Below are 14,588 nucleotides of genomic sequence, written 5' to 3'. Positions count from 1 at the left end.
ACGTGAGTTAAGTTTTTGAAGAAATTGGTTGGTTTGTTAGCTGGTTGTTTTCACAGTTTGTCCCATTATTGCACAGACCCATTATTGCATATCACACTTTATTGCATATCCACAGGCCCATTATTGCATATCACATTTTAAACTGCAATTTCGAAGCAGATGAGTTACATAAAATAATTATCGTAAATATTTAACCTCATCAGAACCGACACTAGAGAATTGCAACTTCATCTTTAATCTGTTTTAGTTTATAACTAACAACTTATGAACGTCTTGCTATGACTGCATTATATCGAGACGTTACTGAGTTAATGATCTGTGAATCTGCTACGGCTGAGAGTATTATGTTCAATGCTCTCATCCGTATCAAAGTCTCAGACCAATAGACCATAGTCAAATCTAGCGTGAGAGTCTCTTATTTGTGTTATTATTTCAAATGCAAGGACTTCTGAAGCGATGTGCGAGTTAATTTAGGGTTAGAATGACAAAACAGGAAGTAATAAACAAACAAATAGAAAATTTCCAGAAAATACAGTCTTATCGTATGCAAAGAATTACAGGCTCTTACGAAGATTAAAGAAATTACAGTTCAAAAGATTTTGGTTTTTCTAATTTAAAAATATGCATTTGAAAGTTATCCTATAGATTAGAATTTTAAAAAAAATTCCTATAATCCTAATCGAGATTCAAAAAGTAGTTTGTATTTAGTAACAGAAAAAGAATGATCTTTCAAAACTTGAATCTTAAGGAAATTTTATATGAAATTTGGAGGAAAAAATTGTGACTGTAAAATGAGTGTTACCTGATTTTACATTAAACCCAATCCTTGGACAAAAAACTCACAATGTAAGACTGTTCCCAGGTAACAAATCTGAAAAACATATGCATACCTTTATAAGGTTACTATTACTTTCCATTCACCAGTTGTTTTATGTTTGGATCTTTACTGTCACTTCTCATTTCCGTTTCCGTGCCAGAATGCAAATTACAGTGAATATTCAAATTGAGGTTGTTAGACTGTAGCCAGAGCGTGTTTCTGCTTCTCAAGATCATGTTCCGCTATCTTAAATAAGGTTGTATTATTCGGCTTTGCATTATAGTTGCCGACTGTTAAATTGCTACGCTGGTTAGAAGTTTGAGCCAATTTCGCGAAAAAGCAGTTGTATAGCTCTTAGCTGCTAGACTTTGTTTTCATTTGAACTTTAAATTTACCATCATTTTAAGTTCATCATCACACGTGATTGGCTAATACTGTTAAGCACGAGATGTGCATTTATGTTTACAGATCTGATTCAATAAAATGTTTTGTTCAAACCTTCTCAAGACTCTGGCGTTACCCTTGGACGCAGCGATAATTCCCTCCCAGCCTGTTAGTAGTTTGGACTTGGTTTATGCTTTCAAAGCAAATCAAACTACAAGGATATATATTCTTGAAAGAAAACAATTATCGCATTTAATATATCTAGTGCGTCTGTAAATATCTAGGAAAGGTATTTCTCCCGCTTTCCTAGCGAGCCTTCTTGGTGTAGTGGTTCTGCACGCTGGGCCGGTATTCCAGAGGTCCGTGGTTCAATTCCCGGGAAAGGCGTTTGCTCATTTTTCATGCATAATATCAACATAAAAGGTTACCATACTCTTTATTATTCAATTACACAAAAAAATTGTTTAAGCATTGCTACATGAGTCATTACTCAAGTTGTCATGTGTGTATAAACATGCGGTGATAAAAGCAAAATATAATAAATAATTAACCAGGTCGTCGTCAGGGATATGAAATATTAGTAGGTGTCTGCTTCCAAAAATACCTAATGTCTCTACAACCTCTTAAACGACAACTGGAGTATTTATTACTATGATATCTCAACTTGCTTTTCCTAAAATATCGTTTGCTTATGTATAGAATAGGTAATTGTCAGCATCAGATATCATGGATTCGAAAGCCTAGTAAGCCTGAGGAAATTATTTGATCCAAATGACAGATAATACACTAATGTTTGTGAAAAATGCAACACCATGAAGATATTGTCGGAAATAAATCAATTTTATTCCACATATTACTAATAGTGGTACAAATAATGTATCAAATTTACAAGACAAAAAATACGCCGGAAATCTGTACTTTGTGTGTCACCACGCTGACCGATGAGAGCCTGTACACATCGTGGCATTGAATCATACAGGTTCTAAATAAGATCCTGGGGAATGGCATTCCATATGGCTTCGACTTGACGCTAAAGTTCAGTTTTAGTGTGTGCCTCACCAGGTGTGAAGCGAGTCGCCGATCGATGAAATACAAGAAATGTATAAAATATTATAATAACCGTCAAGAATTCAAGTTATCCTGGTTCAAAAAACATTAATTCAAATCACACATAACATCACAAAGGTAAATGAACATTACGAATCAGGTTTTAAAACTTCCAACACACATTCAACTGGCTTTGCCAGATCCAAGAACAAGAAGTATACATCATGAAAGATTTATGCCCTCTTTGGAGATTAAAATATAGAAACATGTGACGGGTAATTATCCTGCTGAAATACAGCGCCCGGAATGCTTCGAAGAATGAGGACGACCTCTGGTTCCACAGCTTTACTTATGTAAAGATCACTGTGGAGGTAGCCCGCATTCTCAATAGCTCCCCCCCCCACCATGATGCCAGGCATTTGTGCCGTATCAAGCTGGATAAGACACTGTGGAAGCAGACGTTCCCCACTTCTCTATAATCTGGAGTACAATGATGGAAACGTCTGACGCGTGCATCATTATACTTGAGATTAGAGAGAGATTCACCGGAGAAAACAACTTGTTGTGACAGGGCACGTTACGCAATGTGTTGCCATGTCCATTGAAGTGGGAGACGTACGTGAATCAGCGTCAGAGGAATCCTGCGTAGAGGAAGCCTTGCATACAGTTCATGCTGCAGCAAACGACAATGACCGTGGAGCTAGACAAAACAACACCTGTAGCCGTGCTCCAACGTTGTAGTAACACACGAGAAGACTCTGTACGACCCGTCACAACTATGCGGATGAGGTGTCTGTCGTTCCGTGCCTTTGTACTATTGCGTGTCTTTACAGTCGGGATTTCCCCTTGCTCTATCCATTTCTTCTAAACATGCATCACTGCTGTGGCATTACGCTGCGGGCGGGTTGCGATTGCTCGATACGAAAGCCCACCTGTCGCATACCGATGATGAGGCGTCGTTCGAACTCCATTAGTTGTTGGTATGGCACCATCCGCTGTTGACGAGGCATATTGACTACTAATTAAACGGTCACCGCAGACTGAGGACGCTAAACAGATTTCGACGCAACTTTTACATGGAACAAGCGGCCGTTTCTCATTCCACGCATGTGCAATCGCTTTGTAATTCTAATCATTTGCATGTCTTACCTCACTTTACATTTCCTGTAAGTTTGGTTTAATTTGCATAATTCCTTCGTGGTGTTGCATTTTCACAAACGTTTGCGCATTTTCAAACAAATTGATACTGAAGATGAAATTTTATGCTTTGCCGTTTCTTCGGAGACAAAACTGCAACCATCTTTATGGGCAGGAAAAGATTCTCCATGGTCAAAGTAATTTCACTTTTAAAAATCTCGAGTAAACTTCGTTTTGGTGATCATTTTTTGGTTCGAAAAGAATAACTGAAATGAAGCTTTTTCACACAGGACAAATGGTAACTCGTTGCTTTTAAAAGGTATAATGGACAAAGTGCTGAAAAAAAATTTAGAGCTTACGACCGGAAAATTCTCAGTCAGTAGTTTCACCTAAAGAAAATGGTACAATTCTTAAACAACACTCTTATTTATCATATTTGGCACTTGAAAACTATTTATTGTTCTTTAAATTGAACTTCAACCATAAATTTTATTATTTTAATAACAATAAATTGATTGAGAATTCCATAACTAGAGACATAAAGGATAATTCCAAAATATGAATTCTGTGAAAGAATCAAGCGCCTCCATGATGCTGCCTAGAGCTCTTATAGACTTACAAAGATTGCATTATTTTTTCACGTTTTGAATTTGTTTTAAATTAGTTAAAATCCTTTGCATATTAGTTCTGTATTAGTACTTTTACCTACGAAGTCTATGGGCCCGCCTAAATTTACAGTTTTGTTCTGTTTATATCATTACTGCTTTAAAATGAAACGGATTTAAAAATAAGTCTATTATTACTTCTAGTCTTTGATCGTTTAAACATTTAACCCAATACTTTTAATTTATTTAAATGCGTACAAACACGTGCGCCCAGTTTGTTTCATTTAAATACTCTTTACATGCAACAAAGAGAGTTTACGTTATTCATAAAATAGTTAATTATAATAGTTTTCGAATAGTTTTCCTTTCAGAGATTTTAGTAAAGAGGGTCGTGAACTCCCCGATCCCGATTCTCAATGAATATTTTAACAGTTAAAAATGAGAAGATACAGAGTTAATAGTTTCCTGCCGTTTCATGAATTTCTAAATAGAGCACTTTTGTTTACAAAGAATTGCTTGCGTGTAGATGGATATGAAAGATAATTGAAGCAATTAAAATAATTATTAGAATACATAATTCAAGTCTTACATGACAGATGAAACTTTTTCTTCTTCGAGAAAATTAAGAAAGCACGAAATTACCCATTTTCGTGCTCCTTTACAATTTTGTATCAGAAGAGAAATTTTTCTTGAAAATATTCTTTCTCTTGTAAACGCTGATTAGATGCAAGAAGGAAAATCTTATATTTACGCATTGTTGAAAACTCATTTGCTAATGAGAATAACTATTGAGCATTATTTGCCCTCAAGAAAATATGCTTTCATAGAGGACTTTTTAAAGGAAAATGTTCAGTATTCACATTCCACATAAAACTCTCCCCCCCTCAAAAAAAAAAAACCCTCTAGTAACTAGTTTGCTTAATTGTTGGTAACCAAACCAGCGGACGATATTTAAGACCACTGAATGCAAATCGCATTCTTGGAAGGGTGTCCCATGCATTCCCTACTAACATCTCTCACAGCTGGGCTTCCCACCTATGCATCACTAGAAGACAGGTGATGCATATGTGCATTTAAGCTGAAACATTTTACATAGTCTTATGATCCTAACCTTCAGTCTGATCACATTCTGCCTAACTCGCCAATTGTTGCAGGAGAGGAGCAAAAGCTTAATGTAAACAAACAGAGCTTGGCTCTTTAACTCCCCACGTGATATAAACTTTCGCATTTCTGATATCCCTTCGAATCTTTTTTTATTGTTTTCCTCACTACTATGTAGGAAATTTTAGAATTCGTGTGTTGCTCTTTGCGTTGCTTTTATCGCTTATATTTCGAGTACTTCCCTTTTTATTTCGGAAAGCCTTGACTTCAGTTTATTATGGTGAGTAAGCGTTATTTATCAGACAAAGGGTTATACTCGCATGGTAATTGAGGCAATTAGTGAAATGTATGTAAGTGATGATTAATTTTCTAAAGAGTTAGATATAGCGATATGTCTAGTGATTCTGATATGGACATTTTGTCAGAGACTGAGCTCACTTATGGCCTGCCTTCTACTTCCCTGAAAGATTTTGTTACTTCTTGCAAATAATCTTTCTTGTACTTTTTATTAATTTAAAAATTTCTTAATGTATTTTGTCAATTAAAACTTCGGAATAATTTCAATAGCGCTTCCGAAAATTATTTATCAACGTAACCAATTTTTACTTCCTTGTACGAAGTAAAAAGGAAGTTGTAATCGCAAAAAATTTCAGGTATGATATTTCAACGAAAACATCCATTTTGACGGTTATCGAATGCAATTCAATGATGTGTTTGCGTGATATCTGTACATAAGGACAGAACAAAGGATTCTACCTTCTCCCAAAAAATTATAAAGCTGATTTAAAATGAATTCTCAAGAGAACTTTTCATGGCGTCTGTGCGTACGTCCGTATGCACGTAGGTACGTACGTATATCGCATAACTCAAAAGCGTTGAAAACGTTGCCTCAGAAATTTGAATATATAGGATTGCTATAACATGTAGATGTGCACCTCGTATTTTGGTTGCAATCGGCCGCACCAAAGGTATATATATATATATATCCACTTTGTTACTCGGCTCAGTACAGTTTCTTCATTCTTATATGTTTGTAAAACGTGCATTTTTTTTCTTTAAAAATGATTGAATTATGTTCTTCCGGTTAAGGTTTTTATGCCTTTAGTTAATCTGCATGCAATAGTTTTAGAACTATCAACAATTTAAAAGTTGCTTAAGCGCCGCTAAGCCTAATTATTTTTGCCATGTTTGTTTACATTTGAAGTAATAGATTTGTTGCCAATCTATAGAAAGTAAGCTTCGCAGGAACAAAGATAACGCCTTCCTTTATTATTGCGAATTAAATCATGCTTAATCCATTCTGGAGTTTATTCGAGGAAGTATGTATTAAGATTTACTTCATAATTTTCGATACAGATATTTTGAGTTTCTTATGAGTTTTTCCTTGTCGCGAAGCGAGAACTGAATTAATTGAATGAGAAATACTGAATCTTCTGTGAAAAACCTTTTTTTTTTTTTTTTTTTTTTTTTTTTTGTTATTGTTTGCTTAATTTCTTTTATACATTGTTTTAGACTTATTATAGCATTTGAATAAAACATGTGGCAACGATTAGATAATTCTTAAGATGATATAAATTTTGTGCATTCTGAGTTAAGAAATGAATGAAATGTAACGCTGTTAAGTGAACCTACGGCCAGAGTGTCGCTATGGTAAACAAATATACTGAATTTTAAAGAGTGTATTTATTCTATTGTGGTTTATGAGCTACCGACGAAGTAGATTTAATTCAATCCAATAAGTTTAAATGAAATGCAAGAAAAAACGCGTATAATAATGTCCCGAGGGAATATTCCTACGAAGGAAGTCATGTAGTGTACACAACAGATTTTATATAAATTTTTATGCAAAGTGAAAGGAAAAGATTATTAAACATAATTTTAAAGTATATAACATTTTACGTAATAATCTAAAACGGCACCAAAAATGTGACGTTTGATCTTAAATATTTGTTAGTGATTTTTTTCCTAAGGTTAGGCTTTGCGACGCAAAACCACCGCTCTGTGGGACGATACCTTTCGAATCCCATCCATCCCGAGTGAACGTCTTAACAAAAGCCATCTCGAAAGGGCTAATAGCTGGACCCTTGGTCAAGCCTATACAACGGGTTATTACATGGGAGATTTTTGATGATTTTCCCTTTGAGTAAAGTGAATACGAGCCAGTGTTCCTTAAAATGTCCTTTACTGAGACATCTACCGTTATACAGATAATTGCGTACTTTTCTATAGTACAAATAATCCAATCCAGATTGAGAATCATAAAAATTTCTGTAATAATGCAACCACAACTAGTGGTTTCTTTACATACGGTAGTAGTAGTAATAATTCTTTAACATGTTTGGCAGCTGTGATCAGGGGAACCTCAGAGGTGGGTCATGTTCAAAGCACTAACTTTCGAAAGACATAGGAATGTCAAATAAATAAATAAATAAATAAATAAACTTTAAATATTTATAACCAACTTATATCAACAAATACCTTAACCATAATTTTATCACATTGCTTTTAAATTACCAATTCCAAATTACGTTACCAATTTGTAAAGCACGTGTGTCTTTGAAATCATACTTGAATCCATTATCTAAATTAAATAAAAAAATATTAAATAAAATGAAAATCTGAAATGTTTCAGATTTTTAGTTACGTCCAAACGGGCGTTTTTTTTAACATTTTGTGTGTTTAATTTATTTATTAAATATCACGTTCTTCGAACTTAAATCATAAAATTCAGTTCAACAGCAATATCGCAAAACAGCTTTAAAATGAGCATAACTTTAGAATTTATAGAGAATACAGAGACTCACGCGCTGGAGATAAAAATGTTTCTTCTGTACAACGTTGCCATGGCTCGCTTTGAAATCCTTGAGTTTGTTAATTAAAAATTAGTAAAAGTTTTACAAAATAGGAAATCGGTAATAAAACAAATTACAAATGTCAAATTTGGTCTTCCACATGCCCATATTCGTAGGAGGATTCCGGCATTCAAAATTCGATGGCTCTATGTACCGTTGTTTTATCACAATGCGAGAAATATACATACATTTTTGCATATTTATCATTAGTTAATTTCTTTAAATATAACACAGGGCGATAATACTTTGTGGCAACAGTTTAAAAGTGATTGGCCATTTTTAGTGAATCGACGCAAAATCGCAAAACGAAAACAATAGTCCTTCAGCCCCTTTCGACTAATAATTCCATACGCTAGCATATAAATGGATTAATGAATTATGGCAAAGCATGCGAGGACTATATGCTACGTAAAATGATGTCTTCATAAAAGAATTTTTAAGACAAACTACCTCATTACCAAATTATATGAGGAAGAAACACCCACGAAATATCCCATGAAGCCAGCCCATTCGCTAAGAATTGAACCTAGGTTGAAACATCAGAGCTCAGCGAGTATACTGCTCAGCCCTGATGGGCCATATTACAAAGATATTTTGGATTATAATTTTTGGCCGCATATTTGGCTACAGCGTTAAAGACTCGCGAAATGCACATGATCCACAGGAAATATCAAGGCTTATCACTGGCCTAGTGGTTAAGATCGCTAAACACTGGGTGTTCGACCCAGGTACGAATCTCAAACAGCGGACTGGCAGCATGGGTATTTTTATAGTTTTCCCTCTATATATAACATATATACAAATCAGTTTTCCTTAGGAAATCTAACCATAAAATGTTAAGTCACTGGATTGTATGATTTAAAAATTGCGAAGCACGCTGGGGATATCTACCTGATACGAATATTAAATATTTTCATGGAGAACTTTGTAAGGAAACTGACCCATAGTTTTGCAGGAGGAAAACATTTTCACGTAGCAAGACTTGTTTTGATTATACTCGGGACAAGCTGCAGTGTTTTTCAACTTTAGCAATCTTCTAAGCAGGGCAATATTGATATGAAAACCAGAATTGTTTAAGGAAATGAAAAAGCATGTAATAGTTCAAAAGCATACCTTTTCCATTACGCACTAAAAAGTGTTCTACAGAAAGATTGTTGTCAATTAGTCACCGTTACGATAATTGTTTCGTTCATATCTGTTAAAACAATGTTCCTGTTTTCAAAATAACTCAGCACAATATCTAAAGTGAATTATTGTCAATACAAATTTCTAAAATGTGTCGTGCTATTTCGTGCTTTATTTATGTAAACGAAACAATAAGATTTGGTTCTTTTATTCAGAAATTTTTTATCATAGTCGAGATGAGCTGAAGCGGAATGTATATTTTCTCACTGAAATTATTAAATTGGTGCGCGGAGCTATCTAGAGAAAATTCCTTGCACGTTGTTCCTTTAAAAGAAATGATGCAATACTTCTTTTTAACAGTTATGAAAATATGGTACAAATGAATAGTGCAACACAGGAAGATCAAACGGTGCATGATAATCATTTACTGCATTTTTTCATCCGTGTTAGGTAAAATTTTATGTTAACAAACTGCACCGATAATTTTTTTCTAAATCGGATAATATTGCTAAAACAAATGAAAAGTAGATATAGCTTTAGACATTTTGCAAACAACAGCATTTGTAATATCCTTTATTGCCACAGGATTAAATCTACAAAACGTACTTCCAAAAAAAGGCAAAATTATTAAATATGCTGGATTATTGGATTTGACAAAGTAAAATGGCAAAAACAAATTTGTAAAAGTAATTTAGTCCAATTGTATGAATGCAAAACTTTTTTTTTATAAAGTTTTGCTTTTTTAGAACAGGCAAATTGTAAATTGTTACAAGGCAATGCAAGTTGTAAGATTACAAGATTTAAATTACAACAGGCAAGTTGCAAATTATTTCATTACAAGTTGTACAATTGGGAGTACAAGTTGTACAGTCGGTACTACCATACCATATTATGTATATGTTTTTCTTCTCCCTTCACGTTCCTACGGGGTTCGTAGTTTTGGAGTGAATAACGACGACACTTGATGAAGTATCGAAATACACTTTATTTAGCCAATTTTAATCAGGACAGCTCCAACAAAACTTTTTACACTCTTCGAAGATCTACTATAAACACGCTGGAACAATCATCGACACAGCCTTCACGCTGTCAGGCAATAATGGTGGAGACAGCTTCCTGCAAAGCAGCAGAGTACAGCTCCCGACTCTGCTTGGTCGTTCTCGGAACTCCACGTAGTCTCGAGATTCTCCACGTTACAACTCGCGATGCACTCGAAGACACACGAGCATATCTCCCGACTCTTCGGTTCAGTCGCTTTCGGAGCTCAACATGCTCTCTCGACGATGCACTAACCGCGCTACACTAACAGACTCCTTTGGTGCACTCGACGACTCACTCGGCACTCGCTGCCCGCCTGTCAACTCGATCGACTCCGCAGGGATTGTTTCGCTAGACGAGACACCAACTCGATACTGACTAACTCGCACTCTATGCGAGGCACTCTCACTCGCCCTCTCGACGAGGCACACACACTAACTGACTGCGAACCAGCAGGGTATATGTAGCTTTCGGCTTGTGTTCGAGAACATTCTGGGATAAACCGGTAAGAATTCGCTCCAGAAAGTTCTCCATCCGTCCATGGCATATCGCCAATTTTGTAGCCAAATATCGCCAAATGGGCGATTTCTCGCTAAATGCGGCAACCCTAAAACTGCTTTGCGGGGAAGCTATACCACCGCGCCTGTACATTTCGTAACAGTATATATATATATAAAAATATCCACTTCTTCCCCGACCTTTGTTTTCGCAGTCGTTGGTCATAGTCATATACTTCCAATTACAGAAGTGTTTGAAATGACGAAAATATTCATGTTTCGATAACGTCAGATTTTTTAAACAATTCATTTTTGACAAATATCGAAATATAACTTTAATGCGGCTCCCAGTTTCTATACTTATATTTGGGAAAGTTATGAAAATTTGGAAAAAGTTAATGAAAAAGTAAAACTGTAAGAAGTTTGCTTCCCGTACGACAAAAATTGGCCGTGGTACTTAATTTCAAAATTTGCAGTTTGTAACGTCATTTTCAACTTACTTTAAGAGATCGATTAATTTAGAATAATTCGAGGAAATAAGTTTGAATGAATTGCAGTAAAAAATGCGTGTAATTTAATAGGCCGTACAAAGAAGTCAGCGTCGTGTCCCCATCAAACTTTTTTTTTTTTAATTTTTATTTATTTATTTGCGGTTCAAAACAAAATGATTCAATTTGCCAATAACGTATTTTTATTTTTCCCATTTTAATTATTTTTGAAAATGCAACATTATGTACAAAAAACTAATAAGTTATTAATTTAAGAAATGATGCTTAAAAAACCATTTTCCATATCTATTCCTCGTAGTGCTTCTTACGCCCCTTTCTACTTTCATAAACATATAATGTTCCTCGCAGCACGTAATCCTCGCGCGCAAAGAGTTAGTAGAATTATGTAAATGTTATTTCCCTGCGTATTCTAAGAAAGTGACTTTGGATGGTTTTATTGGGATATATTTAGATAAATTTATCAGATATGATCCTTTGGATTCGGTTCGTACTAGAGGAAAAGAAAAAAAAAACTTGTATTTTATTTTATTTTTCCATTTCTATTTGCAAGTAAAATTGATAATGATTAAACGAAAAAAAAAATGCTATTTTAAAAAGAGCCTGGAACGAAAACGCCTTAGCGATGTTCCATTTCTCAGTAACCTTTTAATCGCATTAGGGCGAATTTTATAGCCGATTTGCATCTCTCGACGTTCCCGCCGCTGAGGCATTATTAAGAACGTTGCAAGCTTTTGCGCATAAAATTTAAATGTATGCTTCCTTCTTTCCGACGGTTTTGCCGGATATTTTTAGAGATATCCTGGGCAAAAAAGTTACTTAATTTGTTCGGCGTGTCAAGAAACTTAAGATCGCAGAAATAATTTTATTTTGCTTTTGAATTTAAATTTTACGTAAGACAGGCGGTGTTGCTTCTAATTACAAATGATTATGCCGTACATATCACATAGTACATTGATGATTATTTTCTAATTGCACCAAAAATATTCACTTTGTATTCATGTTGTATTAAAATAAATGATCGATTTGGACTTCAAAAATAATTCAACCTTAGAAGAGGGTCAATTAATAAAAAATTTCCTTTCATGAAGTATATATATATACAGACAACTTCCGTTTAATTGGGGTAAGTTCATTCTAACTGAAAAAAAGGTTCTGGTTCTGGATGAAGTTCTATGTAAATAACATTATTTAATTCCGCAGACATCGCTACCCGAATTACCGTTTCCCAGCATTAATAATTTGTAAATTATTTCTTTGGTACAGCATTTTATTCATTTGCTAGGAATAAAATAAATACTTTAAATTAAAGTGGCCAAACACCGCACCAGTGGCCTGTCCAACATTAAATACTCATTCTCAGTCCTCCAATGATTTCTTTTTGATATGATAATACTGATGTGATCTCATCGAATGCACGGAAAGAATTAAATTTTTTGACTGCTGAATAATCTTTTTGAGAATGTTTTGATTGATCTCATTTTCGAAAATAACGTAGGAGATGAGTAACTTGTAAACTTGTAAACGTAAGAGATGACTACGTACACGTCACACACTTGTTTTTTTTTCTCTCTTTGCCTTTCTCTTTTATTCGTCATTTTTTTCCTTTTCACCTTTCTGAATCATATTATCCAAGATGCTGATGTCACTGCTAATGCCGTAAGTAATAACCAAAGTAACAGCAAATGATAAGTAAACAATAGCAAATATTTACTTTTAGACGTTCCCGCCGCTGAGGCATTATTAAGTCTAAAAGTATTATGTGATGAAACAGCTTTAAGCCTGATGTATTAAAGATCTTGTATGCATCTCAGTCGGTATAATGGTTAGTGACCGTGACTGCCGTAGCTGTGGGCGCGGGTTCGAATACCGGAGAAGACTTGTTTGTAACTGTCCGTCCCTTCGTAGGAGGCATCTTTAGTCACCTATTATTTAGGTGCTTCCATAGTGAAACAGCCACCATTTCGGGCCCTTGACCTAGCGCAAGGCTATTAAATATAGCTCCCAGCCATTATTAGAAAAAGATCTTTTATATCAATACGCCTCAATACATATTCTCAGTATAATATTTTAAAATTAATATCAGAGCAGTTTGCAGAATGCAATGCATAAAATTATATCACAATTATAAAACTCATAACACCCTATTAATTCTATTGCTAGAATCTAAGGTGGAAGCGACTCGAAACATGAAAGTATTTAAATTTCAAAAAATCATATTCTCAGCGGCAGTAAAACTTCAAGAAGCAACGGACAGATTTTGGTAAAACGTGCTTTTTGAGTAATGTTCAGATAATGAAAGCAGCGATGAATGTTATTTATTTATAATGTATTCGTATTATTTAGTTACGATATACGACAGTTTTAATCGCTTCCTGCATTCAATCATTTTGTTTCTTCAAGCCCTTTCAAAAATGATAGCATGAATTTCGTCTGTCACCTATTATTTCATATATACGTATATATAATATATGTATATGTTACCGGCAAAGTATGAAACTCCGACATTTTATAGAATGTCTAGGGATTGTATATAATGCTAGACATTTTAGGCAAAGTATGAAATATAAGAATCATTGCATACTTTTTCTAGACATTGTATATAATACCTAGGCATCCTATAGAATGACAAATGCTCTTTAGGCAAAGTATCAAAAAAGGTTATGATAAGGCCATTATTTAAAAGACGTTCATTTCTCGAAAGTACAAATGCTAGTTTGAAAATTAATGAAAGAGTGCCATTAAAATCTGTTATTCGAAATATGTAAAAAAAAGGATAGGGAGATGATCATGATACAACATAATAAATTTATATTTTCTATCGGCTGAGACTAGGAATCAGCAAGATCTACCTGGCAAAAGAGGTTAAAAGTTTCACAACTATGCCCTTTTTTTATTACAGTTTTGTTTTTTCTGGCAGGGATCACAAATGTGGGTTGTACGGTTCAATATCATTACGTCGCCCACAGCGGACGAGCGGTAAAAGCCGCTGAACACTGGTAGTTCCCTTAAAAAGACCTCCACGGGACATCCCTCCATTTCCGTGTAGTGCCTAAGGGCGGAGCACGTAATAAGTAAAAAATATCATTACTTCTAATGTTTTTGCATTTGGTTGAAAGTTCTTTCAACATTCTGTCACGTTTTCCGTTTCCAGTACGCAAATGAGTTTTCATGAAGTACGAGAAATAACTCAGCGGCTGTGACGTGCAGACGCTTTCTTTAACAGGATAATTTTGTTTTTCACAAACATCAAATCCAGCAATTCATCAGCAAGTAGTCCCGTGGTTCTTTCTTAGTAGTGATTCTGGCCTTTTTGCATCATTTATTAACTTCTGGCAAGTAGTTTCGAAACGAATTCGAAATGTAATTCGTACACGTTATCAGGTTCAGTGTTTCTCCTTACTTGCTTGGGGAACATTGAAGAACCTGACTCGGAACAGGGAGCTTACTAAAGCTATGTTACTAATGCTATGCTAAAT

This window comes from Stegodyphus dumicola, chromosome 3, assembly GCF_044657685.1.
Source record: "Stegodyphus dumicola isolate Sdum_Otavi_A_Nest chromosome 3, ASM4465768v1".
In the NCBI taxonomy this organism is placed as follows: Eukaryota; Metazoa; Arthropoda; class Arachnida; order Araneae; family Eresidae; genus Stegodyphus; species Stegodyphus dumicola.
This window is presented reverse-complemented; position numbering follows the sequence as displayed.